This window comes from Hippopotamus amphibius, chromosome 9 (genome assembly GCF_030028045.1).
Source record: "Hippopotamus amphibius kiboko isolate mHipAmp2 chromosome 9, mHipAmp2.hap2, whole genome shotgun sequence".
Classification (NCBI taxonomy): domain Eukaryota; kingdom Metazoa; phylum Chordata; class Mammalia; order Artiodactyla; family Hippopotamidae; genus Hippopotamus; species Hippopotamus amphibius.
Genome location: NC_080194.1, coordinates 88,476,978 through 88,488,489, shown reverse-complemented (window position 1 = coordinate 88,488,489; position 11,512 = coordinate 88,476,978). Strand labels below are relative to the sequence as shown.

At 42.6% G+C, this 11,512-nt stretch overlaps 1 pseudogene; it reads left to right on the top strand.

Moving 5' to 3' along the window:
• Positions 1 to 9,922: 9,922 nt before the first annotated feature.
• LOC130861663 (60S ribosomal protein L29-like) lies at positions 9,923 to 10,401 on the top strand (annotated as a pseudogene).
• Positions 10,402 to 11,512: the final 1,111 nt, after the last annotated feature.

Genomic DNA, 11,512 nt, shown 5'->3' with positions numbered 1-11,512 from the left:
CACCCTCCCTATCCCACCCCTCTAGGTCATCACCAAACACTGAGCTGATCTCCCTGTGCTTTGCAGCAGCTTCCCACTGGCTATCTATTTTACATTTGGTAGTGTATATATGTCAATGCTACTCTCTCACTTTGTCCCAGCTTCCCCTTCCCCTAGTGAAATTTTGAATCCATATACAAACCAGAGAAGGTGAACCTGATTGGAACTGTACCCACAATTATTATTTATATGATGACAAACATGTAATTAAATCTGGCAGTGATTAATCAAGGAAGACTTCCTGGAGGGAATAATTTCATGTTAGGGTTTTGAAAGAGTAATAATATAATGGGGGGAGGGATTCTGAGAACAGAAGGATGAGAATCTCATTCATAAATTTATTGGTTCTAGCTTTCCAGACGGACTGTTTGCATGTGAGAAGCTGTATGAAGGCATCACATTTGATTTGATGGAAAATCAAATTTGATTTCTTTGGAAAATTCTATTATGTTTTGTTTAAATGGCTGAAACTCCAGGGAGCCCGCCAAAGTTATTTTTAAAAATTGGTCATTACATTGAATCTATCTAATAGATGAATTATAAAAGCCAACTGTCAGAAAACACCCTCATTGAAAAATAAGGGAGAATCATGAATTTGTCAAAGAAGAATGATGAACAATATGGCCATGGTCTCTTTTCATTGTCTTTTTGGCTTTACCCCAATGGAAAGAAAACGCAGATTAAGGAACTGAGAGTAGGAAGGAATAAATACAGCTGTTGTTCATGACCAGTCTGTGCCAAGACACTTTCTTTTTCTGTCTCACAGGTGTGTCTCTCGTTACTATCTGGGGAGGTGGGAGGGTTAGTTGAGGAGGTGGTGCAGCAGGGTGACCCTTCTAGTTGTAAAATCTAGGTTGTAATCACTAGGTGATCATCATCAACCAGTGTTCCACCAGGATGTATAAAGAGTTCTAAAGGTGACTGGGCAGAGAAGATGGCCTCTGACCCGTCCTCGATGGCATCAAACCTGCAGTGCTCCTTCTTTTCCAAACTGAACACACACCAAACACCATGGGTGTGAAAACAGTTTTAGATTGGAGAGTTTAGAAAAACGTTCAAGCCAAATGGAGTTAGGGGCTATAGTGGATAGCTGTCCTCCAAGCCTTCCTTCTGAGAAATGCCCATAGAAATCACACTATGTGGGACTTGCCTGGTGGCACAGTGGTTAAGAATCCGCCTGCCAATGCGGGGGACACGGGTTCAAGCCCTGGTTGGGGAAGATCCCACATGCTGCAGAGCAACTCAGCCCGTGCGCCACAACTACTGAGCCCGCATGCTGCAACTACTGAAGTCCGAGCGCCTAGAACCCATGCTCTGCAACAAGAAAAGCCACCACAATGAGAAGACTGCGCACCACAACGAAGAGTAGCCCCCACTGACCACACTTAAAGAAAGCCCGAGTGCAGCAACGAAGACCCAATGCAGCCAAAAATAAATTTTAAAAAATTTAAAAGAAAAAAAAAGAAATCACACTATGTGATTATTGTGGGTACATGTCTCCAGCTAAACAATCAGAAAACCCCATCCTCCTAGATAGAGAAAGATGAGCATATCACCTCATCAGAGTCCTGTTCAGGAACTGACATAGACCGAATATTATGCTAGAGAGAGAAGGTTCTCTCTTTTCTTTTTACATATATGGATGATATAAGCCAGAAACAAACTGCGATCATCTTCGCTGTCACCTGGAGAAAATTTGCCTGGACCCAACAGAACTAGCTGCCTGTAGAACTAAGGGGTAGTGAAAAAACCATAGTCCTTATGTTGTAATTTGAACCCCTGGGTCCAGCTGGACCCGAACTTAGATCACCTCTTGGACTTTGTGGTTATAGAAGTGTAGCATCATGATTTATAATAAGGTGTATTTGGCCTTCATTTCATTTTCTGGCACAGAACTTCTAAAATCCTTGGAATTTCCTAAATGATAGGAGAGAGAAAGGTGTATTTTGTTATTCATAAGAAACTCCTTTCAACCATGCCTAAGTTTATGTTAATGAGGTGATTTTGGAAAGTCCCTAAGGATGGGGGGGAGGAGCCAATCATGTGATTAGATGGTTGTAGCTTTTAGCCCCAACCCCCTGACCTCTTGGGAGGGGAGGGGGCTGGAGAGTGAATTAATTACCAACAACGAATGATTTAATCAATCATGCCTATGTAATGAAGCCTCCATAAACCCCCAAAAGGATGAGGTTTGGAGAGCTCCTGGGTTAGGGAAGAACTAATCAGTGTCACCAGAGGGTGGTGTACCCCAAACTCCATGGGGACGAAGCTCCAGTGCTCATACCCTTCCAGACATTGCCCTATATATCTCTTCATCTGGGTGTTTCTTTGTATCCTTCAACATCCTTTGTAATTAACTGATAATTAGCAAGTAAACTGTTTTTCTGAGTTCTGTGAGCTGCTCCAACAAATTAAACAAACCAGAGGGGGTGGTCATGAGAACCTCCCATTTATAGCCCGTTGGTCAGAAACACTGATAACAACCTGGATTTGCAAGGGCATCTGAAGGGATGGGGGCGGTCTTGTGAGATCAGTCCTCAACCTGTGGGATCTGATGTTATCTCCAGGTAGATAGTTCAAAATTAAATTGAATTGTAGGACACTCAGCTGGTCTTGCAGAATTGCTTGGTGTGGGAAAACCACCCCTACTTTCGGTGACCAGAAATGTGGTAGCAGGGGTGAGTAGAGGAGGAGAACACAGAGCTTTACAAGAAGCCAATACAGGGGACTTCCCTGGTGGTCCAGTGGTTAGGACTCCACGCTTCCGCTGCAAGGGGTACAGGTTCAGTCGCTGGTCGGGGAACTAGGATCCCACAAGCTTATATCCAGGGGCAAGGGACAGCAAGAGATCAAGTATTGCGCTTATTCTAATTTGCTTCTGTGTGCTATTGTCTCAGTCTGATCAAGCAATTATAATAGAATCCCATAGACTGAATGGCTTATAAACAGCAAACGTTATTTCTCACAGTCCTGGAGGCTGGGAAGTCCAAGGTCAAGGCCCCAGCAGATTCAGTGTCTGGTGAGAGCTCCCTGGCTCCCAGATGCTGTCTTTCAGATGTGCCCTCACGTCGTGAAAACGACAAGAGAGCTCTCTGAGGCCTCTTATAAAGGCACTAATCTCTTACAAGAGTTCCGCCTTCATGATGTAATCACCTCCTAAAGCCCTCATCTCCTAACACCATCACACTGGGGATTAGGGTTCAATATATGAACTGGGATACACATTCAGTCTGTAGCAACTCTCTACAAAGAGTAGGACCTTAGTGCTTAAGCTTTCAGACGGTGTCCCTCGTGGATATTCCCTTGAACCTCATTTCCTTTCTCTCTCTTTCTCTCTCATTTTTATTAGTCTTGCCCATTTGATGCTTTTCTCCTCCTCCTTCCCCACCCAATCCCCTTTTCTCCTGGATTCCACTACCTTCCCAAGAGAAGTAGTTAAATTTCAACTCCCCTAAGCCTTTTTCTCATATATAGTAAATTTCACATCCTCAGTCTTTATAACTGTGGGTGGTTTCGCTTGCACACTCAGCAGCGCTGCTCTGTAGCAAGGAGGGAAGGTTCTGGACTTAGGGTTCCCTGGCTTCCCCCTTAGCATCAGTCTTGAGGATGAGGGGTAGAAGCAGGAGAGCAATATTCCACACTGGGCTATGAGTGCCTTCCCCTGGAGCATCTGTAACCAAACACAAGTCATGAATTCAAGAACTAATTAAGGATAAAAATCTTTATCTGGTCTAACGAAGAAATTCATATTCCCCTATTATCATAAATTTGACACTGTGAGAGCAATAATCCTGGCCTCATTTTATTAAGAAAGCATTTATTCCTTTACTGTCCTGAGTTACTTCTTAATTTAATGGACCAAAATCCCAGAATAAGCAGACATTAAACAGCTCTTGGCCGAGACCACTCCTTCTAGACCATGTGTTCTGTTTCTGGGGCAGGTGAAGGTGAGAGGCTGGACTGAGAAGAAAAATGTCAATTTCTTTATTACTGCGGCAAAAAGATTACCTAAGGTCTCCTTCAGGAGTGTGAGGAATAAAATATTCAAGAAAACTTGTGTAAAATCACTTTTGACCCTATGCTGACTTGATGCTTAAAAATCAGAACTTGGGGAGTTCCCTGGTGGCCTAGTGGTTAGGATTCTGGGCTTTCACTGATGTGGCCCGGGTTTAATCCCTGGTTGGGGAACTGAAATACCACAAACGCGTGGTATAGCAAAAAAAAAAAAAAAAAAAAAAAAAAAAAATCAGAACTTGAAACAACCATGCATGAGCTCAGGAAGGTTTCTGACTCCAAGAAAAATGTCAGGATGAAGTTAAAAGGTTCTTTTCTATTTATGCCTGGAGGGAAATCCAAAAGTAGTTTGAGAAAAGACTGAGAATAATTAAAAGGCAGAGAGAAAGAAATCAAATTATACCTAGGTATTTGTACTTAAATAGTATTTATGTATTAATTAACACCATATAGCTCTAAGCTATGTGCTGGGTACTGTTCTAAGTACTTTAAAAATATTCATTCATTTAACCTTCAAAACAACCTGTTGAGACCATTTACTTTAAGGTTAGCATGTCATTATTTTAACAACATTTTACTAATGGTAATAATTATAATCACTAGCATTTTTAAGATCTCACTGTACTCACACCTTATACACATTATTTCATTTAACCTTTACAACAATCATAAGAAATAGGTACAATTTTTATGACTATTTTGTGGATGAAAAAAAACAGAGAGGTTAAGTAACTTTCCAAAAGCCACACAGCTGATAGGTGGTAGCCTTGAATATCTAACTTTAAAGGCTGTGTTCTAAATTACTGTACTATTCCTATTAATACTCAGTTACTCTTAATATTTTACTGTTTTCATATGGTCTTATTTTCATATTCTCATGTAATGGAGTTTAAAAAGCAAGCATATTTAACATTAATACACATTTAACAAGATTATTATCTGAAGGCAGCTTATTCAAATTGGAGGCATAGTAAACAGGATAAAATGAAGAGCTTTTGAAAGTTCTCTTTGCAACAATCCAAACTCAGAAGGTTAGAGGATAAAATCGTAGTAGTAGTCGGTATATAAACTTACCTTGGGGGCAGTTCTTCTGATCTTCGTTTCCATGCTGTCAGTTTGACAGATGTTGATTAAATATCAGGTTGATTGAACATCAGAAGTGTTCTGAGATGACACATGTAATTTGATATTTTAAAGAGACTTTAATAAAGCTATGATTTACAAAGTGGGTGGAAAATTTGCAGGAATAGTGCAGTATTCTGGGCTAATAACCGTGGGGAAACTCTCAGGTTCCCTAGACTTGTATGGAAGAGAGCTGTCTAACAGGAACTGGGATGAGTCTGATCCACAGCTCCCTGGAGGGTAGGGAACTGGGGGAATAACTACACCGACTGCCTTTCTTTGCCACACTATGCTCTGCTGCCAGTGCTTCCGATTGGCCAAAGACAACTGAGAGCCAGAGGGTCACGGTTGGGTTTTTGTTTTTTTAAAAAATTATTTTATTATTATCTGTTAATTTATTGGCTGCATTGGGTCTTCGCTGCTGCACACTGGCTTCCTCTAGCTGCGGAGAGTGGGAGCTACTCTTCATTGCAGTGTGCAGGCTTCTTATTGCAGTGGCTTCTCTTGTTGCGGAGCACAGGCTCTAGGCACGTGTGCTTCAGTAGTTGCGGCAAGTGGGCTCAATAGTTGTGGTGCATGGGCTTAGTTGCTCTGCGGCATGTGGGATCTTCCTGGCCCAGGACTTGAACCCGTGTCCCCTGCATTGACAGGCAGATTCTTAACCACTGTGCCTCCAGGGAAGCCCGGGTCAGGGTTTCTGTTGATGTGATCCACACTGCCAGCCTCTGGGAGTAGAGCAGGGTGAGTAAGGATGGAGACTGACTTAAAGGTCAATGAACCATATCCAGGAAATTGATAATGGCCCAAATCAGTGCATGTGCTTTGATAAAAATGAATTTCTGAACATGCCAAATTAAGAACCAGCTTCTGGATGTAAAGAATCTCCATCCAGTGTGGATCCTTGTACCAGCCTAAGTAATTGGTCGTCTGACTACTATAATCTTCTCTCAATCCCTCTCTCTATCATTTAAATTCAAAAAGGCCTCTGACCCAAGTTGGACCAGCCCCCAGCCTTGGTCCCCTTCATGTCCTTCCTAACCAGTTGGCACAATGAGGTGTAGAGCACTGAAGGTCCCTCCAATGAGCTCAAATGCCAGCTCAGTGTTTTTACAACTTTGATCTGACCTCTGGGGTGGCCCCGTTTGTTGTTCTTGCCAAAGGCTTCCTAGGGAAATTTCACAATCGCGTCTGCTCAACAGATATCTGCCCTGAGGTAAGCTTGGAAAGGTTACAAACTTAAGCAACAGCCAGAAAACCTGGCTCCTGTTTCCAGACTTGTGCAAAGCACATGTGGTTGCTGCACAGGCAACTAGAGGAGATGCTGGAGGTGGTGTATTTATTCAAGCCAACGGTTGAGGGAAAGTGTCAACATGTTAGCCCAGCTCAGCTTCCTTTCTTGATCCTTACTTAGAAACCACTCAAGGCAAGTGTTACACATGAATAGCTCATCCTTTTTTCCTTTAATGGTACCTGATTTCATATGGCTCACCCCCACCAGGATGCCCCATTCTAATGCTTGGCTCAGCTTTGCTTTCCTGGATAATACTCAATGCATTGGTTCTTCCTCTCTGTTCTGGTCTCTATAAAAATGTACACTGGACCCTAGAACAACATGGGTTTGAACAGCGCCGGTCTACTTAAAGGCAGATTTTTTTCAAGAGCAAATACTATTGCCATTGGTTGAATCAGCAGACGCAAAACATGGGCTACGGAGGGCCCATGGGTGTGGAGAGTTGACTCCAAGTCATAGGAGGATTTTCAGCTGCTCAGAGGATGGGCCCCCCAAACCTCAGTGTTGTTCAAGGGTCAGCTGTACTTGTCCCGAGTCTCATTTCTCACAATGGGGTGAAGAAAATGGGAAGAGATTAAAAGAGAAAACTAACCAAATATCTGTTGCTAAGTTAGCGATGTTCTCAATATGTGCTCTGCCCCTTACTAGTTTTTGGATCATAGCTTTAAAACGTCCCACCCCTGGCTCAGTGTCCTGAGACATCTCAGGTTTCAGCTCTGAGAATTGAGGTTAGGCTCTTGAGCAAGGAAGACCCGAATTCTGGGTACTCTTAGCACTTTTTTGAAAGCAAAGATTTCCGTGTAATACAGTCATGTGTGCTCAAGAGAAGGAAGAGGAGAGGATGGAGAAATGAGTTCCTAGTAAGGGCTGAGTATATTTGACATGGTTTTTGCTTATTTAGAGCAAGTGACCAATGTGGGAAGACTATTGCAAAATGTCAGCATAACATTGCTACAGTTTCCTGCTCCTGGTTCCCATGCCTACTAGCTTAGTTCCTGCCTTTCCCTGGGTTAAGACCATCGCTTCACTTTACAGTCTACTCTATGGTCTACGGTGCTTCCACATTAATGAGAATAAATCCATTTCTCCGTCTCTTTTATCTTATCATGTGCCCTCACCAGCCTCCTTTTTTATGGCTCTAGACTACCCTGCTATAGAAACCTGACAAAAAGAGAAGAGAATAAAGAATATTTAAAGTTCTCACTGCAACAGTTTCTGCATCCTCCTACTTCCGTTAAAATTATAAGTGTAACAGAAACTTCAGCTCATTTACTTATGATGCAACAAGAGTAGGGGAGACTCAGATTACATAAAAGAAGGGCTCCCTGGCTGGAGACGTGAGAGATGCTGAAACAGGTTGTTGAAGAATACTGTAGACTCCTCTTCCCAGATAACCTAAAAATAATAGGAAAGGTGATTGTCACTGTGGGCTGGTTGAGGTACCAGGAACCAAGAGACAGGGCAAAATGATTTTGGCAGTTCTTTTCCCAGGACACAAGAGAGCCTGATGGTTAAGAGCATGGACTCTGGAGTCAAACAGAGCCAGGAATGAGACCCAGTTCTACCACTTACTAGCTGTGAAATCTCGGGCACACTACTTAACCTCTCCGCAGAGAGTTATAATGAGGATTAAGTAAGATTAATGGACACAAAGTGTTCAGCATAGAATCTGGCAGCAGAGAAAGTACTCCATAAATATTAGCTTCTACATTTAGTCTTGAGTTTCATTCATCCTTTTCTCTCACCTCCCGTGCTCATGGCACCCATGCAGACCCATTCTTGTGCAAGCACGGAGCTTAGTTCCTTCACATCCAGCCCCAAAGCTGCAAGTCTCCAGCCTGCTCTTAGCAGTCAGTGGAGATTGTAGTTTCCGATCTAACTTTAAGTGATGCAGTTCCCATAGAAAACTGTCCCCAGGCCCTATTTTTTTCATTCATCTACCTCGGATAGAACCTCATGAAGATGCTACTGCTGGTGGCTTGACTGTTTCTCTTCATTCCAGTCTAGAATAACTTGTTCAAAAAGCTAGAGTCTTTGAGCTGGCAGGAACCTTGGCTTCATTTTACCTGGGGTAAATGCTACACTATAGGGAAGCCTAGGATGGGCACAGAAGTCAAACTGTGAGGAGTGGTGTTTACGGGGGAAGTCTTACTGGTGCGGTGACTTCTGCATAAAATCTTCAAGGAGAGGCAGAAGTTGATGAGAAATGGGGGTGGGGAGGATGTTTAACAGAGGAAATGTGCAAAGATGACAGGTTCTAAGATATAGGAACATAGAATGGCTAAGGGCTTGTGTGTCAGGAGGGAAGTAAAGTAAGACCAGATAGGGGAAGAGTTTCAGAGAAGAAAAAGAAACAAAAACATTTTTAAATGCTTTGAAGTTTTTAGCAACATAAACTTCCTTATCTATGTTGACTGCTCAAAAATAGAAGAGGAACACAGGTACTGCCTTTCCAAAATATGTGATTAGTACAGTATCATGTATACCAAGGTCTTAAATATCTGGGTTTATTTTTTGTTAAATGACTTAATCTGAACCCTCCACAGTATCTCTGACAAGCATTTAGTCTAGTTTGAATACTTGCAATGTCGAGGAGCATAATGCTGGAGAGGCAACTCATTTCATCCTTTCATTTATTTAAATTCATTTTAAATTGAAGTATAATTACATACAGTAAAATGCACAGACCTAACGTGTACAATTTGATGAGTTTGGACAAATATACCTGTGAATCCAATGGCTTAATCACAAGGTAGAAAATTGCCATCACACAGAAAATTTCCCCATGATCCTCTCCAGTTAACCACCCTCCCTCCACCCTCCCACAGGTAATCACAGTTCTTTTTTTTTTAACTATTCATTCATTCATTTAATTTTTTGGCCACGCTCTTCAGCATGCAGGATCTTATTTCCCTGACCAGGAATTGAACCCGCACACCGCCTTGCAGTGGAAGCATGGAGTCCTAAGCACTGGACCAGCAGGGAAGTCTCGGTAATCACACTTCTGATTCCCATTCCCAGAGATCAGTTTTGCCTGTTTCTGGACTTCGTGTAAGTGGAGTCATTCAGTGTATGTACTCTTTCGTGTCTGGCTTTTTTTCCAATAACGTAATATTTTCGAGATTCTTCTATATTGCTGTATGTATAAGTAAGCTATTCCTTTTTATTGCTGGACAGTGTCCCACTGTACGAATATACCTCAATGTGTCTATCCGCTCTCCTGCTCATGAACATGTGCATTGTTTCCAAGGTCTGGCTATTAGACACAAAGCCACAATTAACATTCTTACACAATTTTTTAGAAGACATGATTTCACTTCTTTTGGAATTCCTGTATCACAAGAGAGGTGAATGTTTATAAGAAAATGCCAGTTTTCCAAAGTGGCTGTACCATTTTACCCTTTCACCATCAATGTATAAAAGATTCAGTTGCAATCTGCGGGCCCTGATGCAGACATGGCCAAGTCCAAGAACCACACCAGCACAACCAGTCCAGAAAATGGCACAGAAACGGCATCAAGAAACCCTGATCACGATGATAAGAATCTCTTAAAGGGGTGGACCCCAAGTTCCTGAGGAACACATGCTTTACCAAGAAGTGCAACAAGAAGGGCCTGAAGAAGATGCAGGCCAACAATGCCAAGGTCATAAGCGCACGTGCTGAGGCTATCAAGGCTCTCACAAAGCCCAAGGCGGTCAAGCCCAAGATCCCAGCCAGAGGCAGCTGCAAGCTCAGTCAACTTGCTCACATTGCTCACCCCAAGCTCGGGAAACGTGCTCGTGCCCGCATTGCCAAGGGTCTCGGGCTCTGCTGGCCGAAGTCCCAGGCCAAGGCTCAAACCAAGGCCAAGGCTGCAGGTGCTGCTACGGCTCCAGCTCTGGCTCAAGCTGAGGCTCCCAAAGGTGCCCAGGCCCCCACAAAGGCTCTGGAGTAGAGACTTTTATCTGCCAATGTTAGGACGGAAGGACTGCTGTAACCCCTGGGCTGCTGTCTACATGGGGCTGGTGTCTTTCTGTGCTATTTGTACAAACAAACCTGAGCCAGGATCTGTAAAAAAAAATAAAGATTCTGTTGCTTCACAGCCTCTCCAACATTTGATATTGTTAAAATTTAAAAATTTTAACCCCTCCAGTGGGTGTGTAGTGATATCCCATTGTGGTTTTAACTTGGATTTCCCTGTTGACCAATGATGCTGAGCATTTTTTATGTGCTTATGGCCACACATACATTCTCTTTTGTGAAGCATTTGCCCAAGTTCTTTGCCCATTTAAAAATATTGTCTGGGGACTTCCCTGGTGGTGCAGTGGTTAAGAATCCGCCTACCAACACAGGGGACACAGGTTCAATCCCTGTTCCAGGAAGATCCCACATGCCGCAGAGCGACTAAGCCCGTGTGCCACAACTACTGAGCCTGTGCTCTAGAGCCCTCAAGCCCCAACTACTGAAGCCTGCATGCCTAGAGCCTGTGCTCAACAACAAGAGACACCACTGCAATGAAAAGCCCGCGCACTGCAACGAAGAGTAGCCCCTGCTAGTGGCAACTAGAGGAAGCCAGCGAGCAGCAACAAAGACCCAAAGCAGACAAAGATAAATAAATAAATTTATATTAAAAAAAAAAAGAAATCACTAAAAATATTCTTTTTATTATTAATTTATGGGAGTTCTTTGTATATTATGTTTATGAGTCCTTTGTCAGAGACATATATTTCTCCCAGTCTGTAGCCTGCCTATTCATTTTTTTAAAATTGGAGTATAGTTGCTTTACAATGTTGTGTTAATCTCTGCTGTACAATGAAGTGAATCAGCTATATGTATACATATATCTGCTCCCTCTTGGCAACCTAAATGTCCATAGACAGATGAATGGGTAAAGAGGATGTGGTACATATATGCGATGGAATATTACTCAGCCATAAAAAGGAAACAAATAGGGTCATTTGTAGAGATTTGGGTGGACCTAGAGTCTTTTATACAGAGCAAAGTAAGTCAGAAAGAGAAAAACAAATATCATACAATATATTAATGCATATATGTGGAATCTAGAA